At 33.5% G+C, this 14624-nt stretch overlaps 1 pseudogene; it reads left to right on the forward strand.

The window, feature by feature from the left end:
• The first annotated feature begins 1311 nt into the window (after positions 1–1311).
• Positions 1312–5479, forward strand: LOC120143932 (annotated as a pseudogene).
• Positions 5480–14624: the final 9145 nt, after the last annotated feature.

Consider the following 14624-nt stretch of genomic DNA (forward strand, 5'->3'; position numbering starts at 1 on the left):
CATTTGCTGCCATTTGTATTTCATTATCTACTAATATTATTCGAATAGTTTCAAGAACACGTATTTGTAGAATGGGCGTAGAAAATATCACTTGATCGAAGTAGTACAATCAGATACGTCGTTCGAATGAAATGAGACTTGAAATAAATCAATTTCATTTTACTAATTAAAATTTTTATTATTCAAATGATTCAATGCGTTTTTTATATAGTAATTTATTTTCTGCAAAGGTCAATTTTCATTTTATATTCAATTGGCCTTTTTAAAATCAATGGGGAGGAAATATTCTTTTACATATAAGAAATAGGTGAGACAACTTTCCCGATAGAGGATTGCTAATCTCGAGATTTCTTTTCAAGTAAAATTTTTTTCCCTAATAATAATTCGAAGCAACCTAATTAATGTTCAATGCATAGATCACAATTTAACTTTATATTCGATTCATAATTTCCACTATCTCGACAATGTGTAAGTGACTAAGTATCAATTTTGGGCGTTGTGGGATATTAATTATTCTCACACGTAACCGACTCCGGAACCCTTTAAATCCGGTTTTTGGTAACGTAGACAAATTTTTGTCTTAAAAATGATTTTTGTTAAAATTATTTTAAAAGACGTGTTTAAATATTCGACCTACCTATTTCAAAGGTCGATGGCGACTCCTATTCCATTTGATACAAATTAATTCAAAAATGAAGTTTTCAAAATAAAGTTATAATTATTTTTTAAAATAATATTTAATTGTTTTTCTGTTACGACACATCTTATGTTTAGTGTAGAGAGCTGGTCGGCGAAAGCGACTATTCAGAATGCTCGTGCTTGGGCCACCTCCATTGCAGCGAGAGCGGTAAACCATAACAATCAATCATCTCGGCGGGGAAATAGTCAAGACTGGAGAACCCCAACCTCTGGTGTCCTTAAGCTATAGACACCAATGACGCGGTTATTCCAGTAGCCATGGGAGCAGCCGGTGGTGGCATTATTCGAGACCATGATGGTAACTGGGTTGCGGGCTATAGTCGTCACATTGGAAACTGCTCGGTGCTTCATGCCGAACTCTAGGGCTTGCTGGACGGACTTCATGTAGCTTGGAAGCAGGGAGCCAGTTATCTCTCGGTGGAAAAGGACAACGTGGAAGCCATTAACTTGATCACCGGTCTGAACCAGGACCATGAACTGACTATCCTTCGAAGGATCCGAGAGGCTCTGCATAATTTGGACGGTTGATTTCGTTCCAATCCCCCCGAAAGCAAATAGCGTGGCTGATGCCCTCGCCCGTTATGGATACAAGATGCAAATTGGATTGACTGAATGGCCAGGGCCACCAGACTTCATCAGATCAGCTCTGCAGGAAGAGAAGCAGTCTGGAAGGACTTCCTACACTATCAGCTAAACTTTACATCTTTTTGTAACCAAATATATATATATATATATACATACTTAGAGGACTAAGTTATCATTTTAGTATCATTTTACTATAAACCGATATCTGTGCTTCTTTGAATTCTTTCGTGCCCAAAACAGCACTCGCTTCTTTAGTTCCATCGAGACTGAAAAAGGAGAAAGGAAAATCTCCAAAATATTCTTCTAGAAGCGGCAGAGGCAGAGGCGAGCTACGCCATCGGATTGTTCAACATCATCTCGTCGTCGTCATCACAAACGTCAAAACCAGAATCATACACAAAGGTGACAAGCCTGGACGATCATCATCCAATGTTGGAGAAGAGTCGGGAAACAACCGTGGATTGGCTTGGTTCACGCCGTTGTTTGCGTTGGGAATGGTACGATATACAAGTGCCACAACGAATATAATACACGGACTGACGAAATGTTCAATTACTGGGAGCCTCTTCATTATCTTCTCTATAGATCTGGTTTCCAAACTTGGAAGTATAGGTAAACTCCTCTGTACATTCGAATTTAATCTTATATCTGTACGAATGTGCTTAATTATGTGAAAACGCTTATAAGGTTATTTGATTATTTCTTTGCTCTTCTTTGCGTTCTACGCGTATGAAAAATGTGAATTTGGTTTGGAAACAAGGACAAATTCTGTATTTGAATTTTGAAGTATAAAGATGAAATTTTGCAAGTAAGATGAATGCGTTTTTATTAGAATTGGTATTGTGTGTCAATGTTGGTTATGTTATAAGCACTTGTTCATTGTTAAATCAATGTGACTTGTGCATTTTTGCTAATTTTGCCAAAAGTAAATCTAAAAGAAAAGCAGTAAAAGTAACTATTAAAGGGCATCTTAAGTTTTTGGGTTGGGATTGCTAAGCTTTGTTTGGTGAGGGGGGAAGTGATGGAAAATGATGAATTAGGACTGGATTTCTTTGGGAATATCAGTGCTATTATTACCATTTCAATTCACTCTTTGAAGTGTATAGTTAGATACTGCTAGGTGATACATAAGACATACTTATGATCTATGCATCTATGGATCAATTGCATATATGTCTATGAGCGTGCCAGACATGTTCATGTCCATAACAAGGGTTTGAGCCAGATTTTCTTCAAAATAGGTCTGAATGGATATCAATGAAGTTTGTGGGATTGCATGTGTGCTGACACCTATGTATTTCGAAATTTAGGTCATTTGAGTTTGCAGGGATCTAATTATAAATGCATGACATGGGTGCAATTAGGGTTTAAGTGATCCGAAAGGGTTTATTTGCTATTACAAAGTAGTTACAGATGGTCCTTGCCTTGAATTGAATTCAGTTCCTTCTCTAAATGCATTTTTTTCTAGGAACATGATACTTTCATACCTCCAGTTGAGAAGGGCCCAGTTGACAAAGCTCACCATTGTGTTGTTTTATCCAAACACCAACGTATGATGAGAGTTGAGCACATACTTAAAATGCATATAGCTCTTAAGGGTCCAGTTGCTGAACTCACCATTGTGCTGTTATCCAGACACCAGAGTATGCTGAGTTAGGAGAGAAAATTATCTTGAAAGCTGTGCATTGGGTTTCAGTGGAATCCAAATGGAGCCTAAGAAATGTTTTGCTGAGGCAGTTATATTTTTTTATGTCTACTGCAGTTCTCAGTTTGCTCTCCGATCATATTTGTACATTATTTTCCACGAAGTAGTTGGTCGGCCTGCTTCCTGGCTCTTTCCCTATGAAAAAGTAAGTTTTAATCTTCCTAAGATGTTAATTTTCTGATTTTTTTAAGTTCTGAACAATCTTTATATTTTCTTTCTGTCTTACAGGTGAGAGTCTTCTATGCAGTGAGACTCTTTCTTGGTCTTCTATCTGTGATTTCAGATGCCACAGCAGTTTCCAGAATGGATGGAAAACATTTTGCTTTTTATGCACTTGCAATGCTTTGCTTGGCTAGTGGTTGTTTCTTTGGCAGCACAAGTGAGTGATTTCCTCTAACCCATCTTTGTCAATTTCCAGAATACAGATACAAGAATTATGATCATACTTTACCTTCCATGTTTCAAGCCATGTGAGAATGCATAACAAATTCAATTTTACTTTGTTTCAGCGAGCTTTCTTTTCCCCAGGTTTTCTGCCTAGTTCATTTTCTATGTATGCCATGAGCCTCTCATCAGGGCTATTTCTTCTTGACAAACCGGCACAGGCTGTAACAGTTGCAGCTGTGAGAGTAATCTTAGGTTGGCCATTTTCAATTTTGGCATTTCTTCCAGTCATATTCTTTATCTAAACAATTCAAACAAGCATTTCTTTATGGTGTGATCACCTCAATTTCTCTTCTTGTAAGCATATTTATACCCAAATTCAGTTAATTCTGTAAATATTCTGGATATGTTAGTTTAATATCTCAACTTAATTATTGACATAATTTGTAATCTTTTCATATTTAATTTTTCCATATGTTTGCGAATAATTGAAGTTCTTTCTCCAGGCATTCTCCATACTAGTTGATTATTACTACTATCAGCGATGGACATCATCTGTTTTTACCTAAGAAACGGGTTTAACAATTTCAACTTATGTTTCATCTTTGCTCTGCTTTTCCTTGCTATTCTGCCAATTGCAAGGAAAAAGTATGCCCACACCTGCTTATTGTGGTCTCTCCACTTTATATATGGTTGGCATTTATGTCTCTGCAGTCACACAAAGAAGAAAGGTATGGTTAATCTCTATTATCATAACCATCCTTACCATATTCATTTTTTAGTGTTTGTTGGAGATCGCTGCAAGATTATTAACAAGCCAGTTGAACCAGCTACTTCATTAAAAACTTGGCTGTAGGTATTGAGGAAACAAAATGCAGCTTATCTGTAATTGCCTCTTTGCATGTCTCGTCTCCTGAATTAGTACAACCTTTAATTTATCCTGAATAGTTAATCTGTTCTTGAAAGAAATTCGTACCTTGTTTGTTTTTTCGCTGGATTGTCATTTCATCCTCCATCTTTCATGGTTTGAGATGTAACAATCGATTATATTTACTTGTCAGTGCAGATTCCTTTATCCAGTACTCCCTCCTGTTTGTCTTGCTGCTTCAGCAGTCATCGAGAGCTTCCCTGATCTTGTCCAAGACAAATATAGTCCCAATGATAAATCTACTATAGTTTTGGTGGGCATCTTCTACATTTACTTGTTTTCCCAATACCTATAACACTAACTCTGATATAAATGTTCTTGGAATGTTTATTCAGATAGCTAAAGTTCTTAGACCTGGGGCTCTCTGCCTCATATTATGTGCCTCGCATGCACGTACGATTTGTTGATCAATGGTTATGTTGCTCCTTTCAAGGTTTACAAGATCTTGGACCACTATGATGATGCGGGAACTGGTAACGATTAATCTTTATATGATTCGATAAATCGAAGTTTTCATGTCATATTACATATTGGATAGAAGTTTGTGTAATATTTAGTTTCTGCACCGGTTCCCGTCATCGTATTTTGTTCCGGATTATGTCGGTGAGGTGAGATGGATTAATGACGGATTCCAGGGTCTTCTTCCATTCCCTTTCAATGCAACGCTTGGTGGGACTTCAGCATCACCGCCATACTTCAACGATAAAAACAAGGCATCATATGAACAATATGTAACTCCTTCCACTGAGCTAGCTAGTTTACATAGAATAGCCTTAATCTTCATGAGTTTACATTCATATATCACTCGTAGCCTTAATCTTCATGTTTTTACATTCATATATTACTCGTAGCTGGAGGATCTCGAAGCTTGTTCATTCTTGGTCGAGCTTCAACTTGACCGGCATTACCGTCATCGTGGAAACGACTTATCGACATGGGAGGTTAAAAACCAGTATATTTCTCTCTTCTCCATTTTATTCGTTTTTTATGTTGTTTTTCTCATGTGATATATTGAAATTGCACCTTTTCAGGCTGTTGCAGCATTGCCTTACTTGGACAGTGAGCTCTCACCAGCCAAGTATAGGTCATTTTTCATCCCACACTTGTGGGAGCATAAGAATGTTTTTGGCACGTACAAACTTCTGAAAAGAATATCTAAACCCAAATGATAAAATCATAAGTTACTAGAATATTTCATTTTTCTTAAATACTCAATCAAATACCTATTAATTAAAATACATTCAAATTAATTTTAACCTATAATTAAATTAATCATAATAAAATTAACTTTAACCTACAATTAAAATGTAAAATTTTATTTAATTTTCTTTTATTTTTTAATTTTATTAATGCAAATAATAATTTATTAATTTGATGTCACTTTGGATTCCATTGAGAGGATACTATTTATTCTTTAATCAAACTTTGATTCTATATCTATAAATGTATTTATATTATGTATGATTCACGTATCCAACATATTTAGTGGTCGATGTATTCAGGCGGATCATAAATATTTTTTAGGGTAGACATACACATTAGTAATTGAATTTTTTTTGTATGGGACGGACACAAATAAAATTTTAGAGTGAACACCCATAATAAAATGAACAACAAAATATCAAAAAATTTGGATTTTAGGGTGTACGCGTGTCCACCCTAAATATGTTTGCATTCGACAATTTACTCATTGTCCATTGGCTTATCATTGTGAGACACATTAAAATATGCAAAACCTAAACACAATTTTATATTTACTCTAGATTAAATAATATATAATTTGAACGTCACTAATAAATTTAATCTTTAAATGAATTTAAGATCTTAATCCATCTTAAGTACGATCTAATATATTTATGAATGATTATCTTATGATAATTATGTGAATTACAAACATGTCTAAATTACCAACTAATATAAATTGTTTCTTTATTATAATTAACCTTATAAAATAATTTATATTCATATAAGTCATGAGTAATCAATGAATTAATATTTATTTATCATTTTATTATTTTTACAAATAATATTAAGTTTAAAAATAATATTCTCAATAAAATCAATAAATATTATATAGAAAATGTATTATTTTTCATTTCAATTTAAATAAATTTAATAATGACTAAATTACGTTATTTAAAACACAAAACTCTAATAACAAAACCGTACAAAAGGATAAACTATTTCATGAACCCTTTCTACCACCACACCACCAATGATCCCAACCAATTAAAAATAGCCACATCAATGTTTTTCTTCATGTCATTTATACATATAGATTTTATTTTCCATGTCAGCTTATCATTAATGCATATTAAAATAAAATCAAACATAAATTTAGAAACTATTTTTAAAATTTTCATTAATACCCTTTTCTTCTCCACCAAAACAAATCTTCTTTCTCTTCCTCTATTGTTTTTCTTCCCAATATAGTTGTTATTTTCACCATCAGCTCCTACCTCCTTTCACCAAGCTTCCACAAAACTTGTATTGTGTGATGATTTTATACATACACACAGATTTTTCATAAGAAATCGACCTGGATTTTGTCTTCTATTTTTCCTCAAGAAGTGTGATTTTCATATTCAAGTTAATAATCTTATAAGATGAAGCCGAACAATCTGATTATTTAAGTTCCAATTTTTAGAACATGTCAGCAAGTCCACTTACTACTAGCTAACAATTACTTAATCTGATCTAGCAAGAATTTCAAGCACTATGCATCATAGATTGCCTTCTCAATTCGGGTTCTTATAGAAAACCTATGTGTGTATGAATAAAAATGCTATTTCAAATAATATGTGTTCTTCGAATAACATGAGTTCAAAATTTCAAGTAATTTTTCCCTTGTAAATGGTGTTATTTTAACAACTTGATTGTGAAGAAAAACAATGAATAAGCTTTTTGATGGAGAAAATAAATATTAGTGAAAATTCGAAATATAATTTTTAAATTTAATTTTATTCTATAAATAATTTCTCCTACAAAAGACACATTTTTAACAACGTAAACAATCAAAATCGTCCAATTACGACCACACTCATATATATCGAAACTTACAAAATGATTTTGAATCAATGCTTCATTTAACTTGTAGTCACTCATTTTCGTCCGGAACTTATTTAGTATATATAATAATATAATATATTTTTAAAAAATATTTTTGAAAACATATAATATATAGTTTTTAGAAAACGGTTTTTGAAAGCATATAATATATAATTTTTTAAAAAAATATCAGTTTTTGAATATATATATATAATATTATTTTGAAAACACGTTTTTGAAAATGTATAATATATAATTTTGAAAACACATAATATATAGTTTTAAAAAATGGTTTTTGAAAATGTATATAATATAGTTTTGAAAACATATTTTGAATATATATATATATATATATATATATATATATATATTTAAAACGATTTTTGAAAACATATATAATATATATAATTTTTTAAAACATATTATCTAATTTGTGAAAATATAATATATGTTATATAGTTTTTATTATATATTATATATATTATTATTTATTATTTATTTATATTATTATTTATTTATTCATTTAATTTTAATTTTTCAGGTCCAATCCGGGTCTAGAAGGAGTCCATTAGTCCAAATCCAGAGCCCAAGCGGGTAGTCTGACCCAACAAACCCGGTGGGAATCCAGTAAAGGAAGAGAGGGCTTGACCCAGCCCAAAGTATTAGGGTTTCATAAACCCTAGAGTAACATAGGCACCACACGAGGAAGACCAAGTGGCCGGCAGTGGCACGCGTGGAGGCTACGCACCAGCAAAGTCACCCATCGGTTGAGATTTCCGGCACCAGAAACTGAGAAAATTGCGATAAATCGGAGCACGTTATGGAACAAACAAAAGTCACGTCGAACGGTACTGCATCATCCTGAAAAACCCGACAACAACCACCACAAACAAGGTTATATAAACCCCGAGAACCATCGAAGCAAGGCACAAAAAAACCCGATCCAGCAACAAAAATCACCAAGAAACAACAGAAATATACCTAAAAAATGAGGCATCCACAACAAAAAAAAGGAAAGCAATCAACCAAAACAAGGATCAAGATATAGCAAAAACCGAGCAAACGCATCTCACAAAACCGAGAAAAAATCACACACAAAAAAAAGGAGCAGTTCCAGTCATGGCTTAGGAGAGGAGCGGTCGTCGAAAGTTGAAGAGACTCGTCGAAAAAGGTAAATCCGAGACTTTGTATTTTAGATCTACGCCGGTGGGTTTGTTTTTAGGGCGTTTGAACCTTGGTTTTGGGTTCACGGGGTTGAGGCCTTTCGAAAGAGGTAAGTCTTTAAGTTTACGACCACCGAAGGTGCTGGTCGACGTAGCTTCTGGCGGCAATGGGGCTCCACCGGTGGGTGGACGACCATTAGGCCGGTTGGTTTGGTTGAGAGAGTTTTGAGAGGTTGGGGAAGAGTTATTTTTTAGAATGGGTTAAAAATGATTTTTTTTTGTTTTAAGGGATATTTATAGGGAGGACCTTAGTGTAATTATAAAATTCTTAAATTATTTCTACAGTCCCTTCAGTTTTGATGCGTAATTCATTTTGGTCACCTGTTGTAAATTTACCTTGAATTTTGAATTTATTCAATTTATTCCCTGTTTAAATTTCTTATCTTTTGCAAATTAACCCGTCCTAAGTTTTTATTTTTTCTTGCAGCTCTCAAATAATATTAATTTGGTTCTTAATTTTAAATTTTTTGCAGTTAAATCCTTTTAATTTAAAGTTTTTTTATTTTTATTTCTTAATTTAATTTTGTTTTGCTTTAATATTTAAAACGGATTTGATTTATATTTTTTAGGTCAATTTTAAATTCATTAAAGGTAAGTAATTCAGATCGAATTTCAAATTTTAATTTAACTTTTAAATTTTGTAATTAAGACAGTTAGGAAATTAAATTGGTAGCGAAAGGGCAGTACAAGGGTGTTAATCCTTCCTTGACTATAATCGACTCCTGAACCGACAAATTTCTGGTAAAAATACAGATCAGGTAAAATGGTGAATTAAGGTATCCGATTAACCTAATTTTAAATGATCGGTGGTGGCTCCATCACATCAAATTTAAGTCGAAGCCTGATTTTGCGCCCACTCGAAGGACTGTTATAACACCTTGGCGACTCCGCTTGAGACAGGTAACTGAGTCAGGGTAAAATTAATTTCCAGTTGTCTTCTTGAACGAAAATTGTAAGTTTAAATTTAAATTTATCTTTTCAATCCTTATTATTTACCTTTGATTATTATTTTTCAAATAAATAGTCGTACTGATGTTTTTTAAATGATTTTAGCTTTTCAAAAATTTCTCTCAGGCTCTATACCCGATCTCTAAACCCTTTTGTAAGTGGATGTAAAAGCGATGCCTTCGTGAGAATTTATTCTCCTTATAGGCGATTCATATACCTTATGTATTTGTGTGAATTTATTCTCCGTACAGATATAAGGGAATGTATCCTATCGAGTTTAACTTGGTTCATATGAGCTTGTAATGAACTTATGACTGAGGGTCTGGCAAGCCCAAGGGGCACCAACAAGGAGAACTCGGGTACCTTTTTTTAGAACCTAAACCGAGATGTTGCAAGGAATTAGATCCCACCCTAAAACTCCATTTCAAAACCTAGGTTGCTCGAGTTATTTCCTTATTTTCTATTCAAAGCATGTGAATTAGAAACATATGCGGTTAGGATTTGTTCAGGAAAATAACATGCGGGATAGAGATCATGTCCAGGTAGGAATAAAAACATGTGGGGTAAATATCATGTGGGGTAGGAATTTTTATTTTATTTTCATTATTATTTTGATTTCTATTTCTATTTTACTAACTTATTTCCTTTCATTTTTATTTCATTTTTATTTCATTTCCATTTTTATCATTTGCATAATTTAAAGAGGTGTTGATCCGTAAAAAGTGTTCGTTAAAACTCAAATAATTTGCATTAATGAACAAAGGGGTTATGATACAAGAGGTGAAAAATGAAGAGGTCCGACTATGGTCAGAGAAGACTCAAAAAAAAGGGGAATAGTCTGTAAAGTAGCTATGTGTCAAATCTGGTTGGCTATGCTTTTTTTAGTCTTAAGCAGAACGATATTCAAAAGTTGCAGAGCATTTGAGACAACTGGAAAAATGACAGGAAACAAAGATTTTGCCAGCGGTACGGTGATATTGCACATCTGCTCTATGTCAAGATTGATTAATCTTTGATTAAAGCCCTAGTGCAATTTTGGAATCCAGGTTACAACTGTTTTACATTCAACCAAGAAGATATGGTGCCCACAATCGAGGAATACACTACTCTATTGCATTATGAATAAGTCAAAATGGATTGGGTCTACACCAAATATATCAAAAGTCAACCTTTCATGAATGGGTTGGCAAAGGTTACAGGGGCAAATAAAAAATGGGTAACTGACCGGATTTAGCACAAAGGCAAGGGAGAAGGAATTGCTTGGACTCACATCAAGCAATTAATGAAGAATCATCCTGATGAATAGAAGGTTATTGACCTTTTTGCATTGGGTATCTATGGCTTGGTTATCTTCTCAAAATCTTTGGGATACATCGAGGCAACTGTGATGGAATTGTTCGAACAACTACCTAAGCAAGTGAACCCTGCACCAGTAATCTTAGTCGAAACTTTCCGTTCACTAAACCATTGCAGAAGTATTGGTGGAGGAAGATTTATAGGGTGTACACAACTTCTTCAGGTTTGGATCCACAGTCATTTCTAGAAGACTGAGGGGATTTATTACCGCCGATTCAGCACCACTTACTCTCCTTTGGAGGAATTCCTTACACAAAAGTGGTGAGAAGACATTCCGAATGAGAAATGGTTAAATGTATTCATGCACCTTCAAGATAAGGACATTGTATGGATAGCCCCTTGGCTGACCCATAATGACATCCTTTACCGATGTGGAGACTCAGGAATCATAATGTTACTTGTGTTATGGGGATGAGTTGGTTATTCTCCACTTTTAGCACTTCGACAGTATGGGGCACGATAATTTGTCCCGGTTACACATGAGATATTTGGATCAGAGTTTGCATACCATGAGGAAAACTACAATAAGAAGGTCAAAGATGTAGATGAGTCATGGAAGAAAATATTTCTCACAGATGTCGTAACTGCTAAAGACATTCTTACTCTAGATTATATAGAATTGAGGAATCTAAGGAAGAATGACACCGTTCCCATACCAGATCATGAGGATACTTGGACCATGGAAGAGCGTCTTAAACCTATTCTTTCTTAATTAGAGATAGGAAAGAAGGAATTCGAAGCTGAAAAGGAAGAACTGAAACAAAAACTAAGAAACTCGAAGCCTAAAATTCTAATAGAAGTTAGATGCCGATATTCAAAAGGATCGAGCAACCAGGCTAGAAAAAGAATAGAAGAAAGTCTACTTTGAGTTGGAAGATTTGAAAATATGGTATCAAGAGCAAATTCAGAACAATTCCATATTAAAAAGGTCTTCCGAGTATTGGAAAGGTGAAGCCAGCAGTCTGAAAAGGAAGATCGAGGGACAAGATGAATGAGAGACACTAAAAGAACAGTTAAAGACTTCCCAAAGACGTTTGTTAGAAAGCCAGCACCAGAACATACGATTGAAAAACAAGGTAATTGATTTGGAAAGGTCCCTTCAAAAGCAACAAGAACATGATGGTAGAATTATAGATGAGTAGGAGGCCATTGTAGACAAGTTTAAGAAGCAAACAAGTGAGCTTCAGATAGTTCCTTTTGATGGAGGACTTCAATGGCGTTTCCATTGGGAACATGCTCAGAAAAAGGTGAAGGCTAGAGATACTCAGAGATCAACAAACCTTACAGGAACATGCTTGCTTTTAAGTCCATGTGCACCGAACGAAAATTTGTGTCTTTTTGTCTTTGCCTTATTTTCGTTACACAATAATGGGCAAAGAGGGGTAGTTGTAGTCACTCATTTTCACCCGGGACTTATTTAGTATATATAATAATATAGTATAGTTTTTAAAAATATTTTTGAAAACATATAATATATAGTTTTTAGAAAACGGTTTTTGAAAGCATATAATATATAGTTTTTTTTTAAAAAAACTGGTTTTTGAAAATATATATAATATGGTTTTGAAAACACATTTTTGAAAACGTATAATATCTATTTTTAAAAACACAATTTTGAAAACGTATAATATATAGTTTTAAAAAACGATTTTTGAAAACGTATTTAATATAGTTTTGAAAACATATTTTGAAAAAATATATATATATATATATATATATATAGTTTTTAAAAACGATTTTTGAAAACATATATAATATATAGTTTTTGAAAACATATAATATAATTTTTGAAAATATAATATATGTTATATAATTTTTATTATATATAATTTTTATTATTATTTATTATTTTATATTATTATTTATTTATTCATTTAATTTTATTTTTTTCAGGTCCAATCCAGGTCCAGAAAGAGTCCAATAGTCTAAATCCAAAGCCCAACTGGGTAGTCTGACCCAGCAAACCTGGTGGGAATCTAGCAAAGGAAGAGAGGGCATGACCCAACCCAAAGCATTAGAGTTTTATAAACCCTAAAATAACATAGGGGCTACACGAGAGAGACCAAGTTGCCGGTAGTGGCATTCGTGGAGGCCATGCACCAGCAAAGTCACCCATCGGCCGAGCTTTTCGGCACCAGAAATTGAGAAAATCGCGAAAAATTGGAGCACGTGATGGAAAAAACAAAAGTCATGCTGAACGGGACTGCACTCTCTCAAAAAACCTAGCAACAACCACCACCTGTGGGGTTATATAAACCCCGAGAACCATCGAAGCAAGGCACAAAAAAACCCGATCCAGGAACAAAAATACCAGGAAACAACAACAATATACATAAAAAAAACGAGGCATCCACAACAAAAAGAGGAAAACATTCAAACGAAAACAAGCATCAAGATATAAGAAAAACCGAGCAAAACATCTCGCAAAACCACGAAAACATCATACACACAAAACAAAGGAGCAGTTCCGATCATGTCTTAGGAGAGAAGCGGTCGTCAGAAGTTAAACATACTCGTTGGAAAAGGTAAACCCGAGACTTTGTATTTTAGATCTACACTGATGGTTTGTTTTTAGGGCGTTTGGGCCTTGATTTTGGGTTCACAAGGTTGAGGGATTTCGAAAGAGGTAAGTCTTTAAGTTTCCGGCCACTAGCAGCGATGAGGCTTCACCGGAGGGTGGTCGGCCATTAGGCCAATTGGTTTGGTTGAGAGAATTTTGAGAGATTAGGGGAGAGTTATTTTTTAAAATGAGTTAAAAATGATTTTTTTGTGTTATAAGGGCTATTTATAGGGAGTACCTTAGTGTAATTATAAATTCTTAAATTATTCTCACGGTCTCTTCAGTTTTGATGTGTAATTCATTTTGGTCACCTGTTGTAAATTTACGTTTGAATTTTGAATTTATTCAATTTAATCCCTATTTAAATTTCTTATATTTTGCAAATTGACCCCTCCTAACTTTTTATTTTTTTCTTGCAGCTCTCAAATAATATCAATTTGGTCCTTAATTTTAAATTTTTTGCAGTTAAATCCTTTTAATTTAAAGTTTTTTTATTTCTTAATTAAATTTTGTTTTGCTTTAAAATTTAACACGGATTTGATTTATATTTTTAGGTCAATTTTAAATTCATCAAAGGTAAGTCAGATCGAATTTTAAATTTTAATTAAATTTTAAATTTTCATAATTAAGACAACCGGGAAACTAAATTGGTACCGAAAGGGAAGTACAAGGGTGTTAATACTTCCTTGACTGTAATCGACTCCCGAATCCAAAAAATTTCTGGTAAAAATGAAGATCAAGTAAAATAATGAATTAAGATATTCGATCAATCTAATTTTAAATGATCGATGTCGACTCTATCACATCAAATTTATGTCGAAGCCCAATTTCGAAGCCACTCTAAGAACGGTTACGACAATTACCCCTTGCTTTTATCTTTTGAACCTACATAATGCATTGGGATTCATTTCCGAATAAATATGTTAAAAAAAATCACCGGTCTCAAAATCAAATGATTAAACATATATAAGAAATTGTGGTTTAAGGTTCGTGATAATATTACCACGATAAAGGTATAGTCAAAACACATTATTCGACAAATATAATATCCGTAATGATCACTATAGCTAGGGATGGAACTAGTAAGACAGTGGGAGGGGATGTGACCCCAATCCAATAATTTTCTTTTATATTTAATTTATATATAAATTTTTAATATTTATGAGATAATTATAAAATTAACTTCCT

This window comes from Hibiscus syriacus, unplaced genomic scaffold, assembly GCF_006381635.1.
Source record: "Hibiscus syriacus cultivar Baekdansim isolate YM2019G1 unplaced genomic scaffold, ASM638163v2 tig00110865_pilon, whole genome shotgun sequence".
Taxonomy (NCBI): domain Eukaryota; kingdom Viridiplantae; phylum Streptophyta; class Magnoliopsida; order Malvales; family Malvaceae; genus Hibiscus; species Hibiscus syriacus.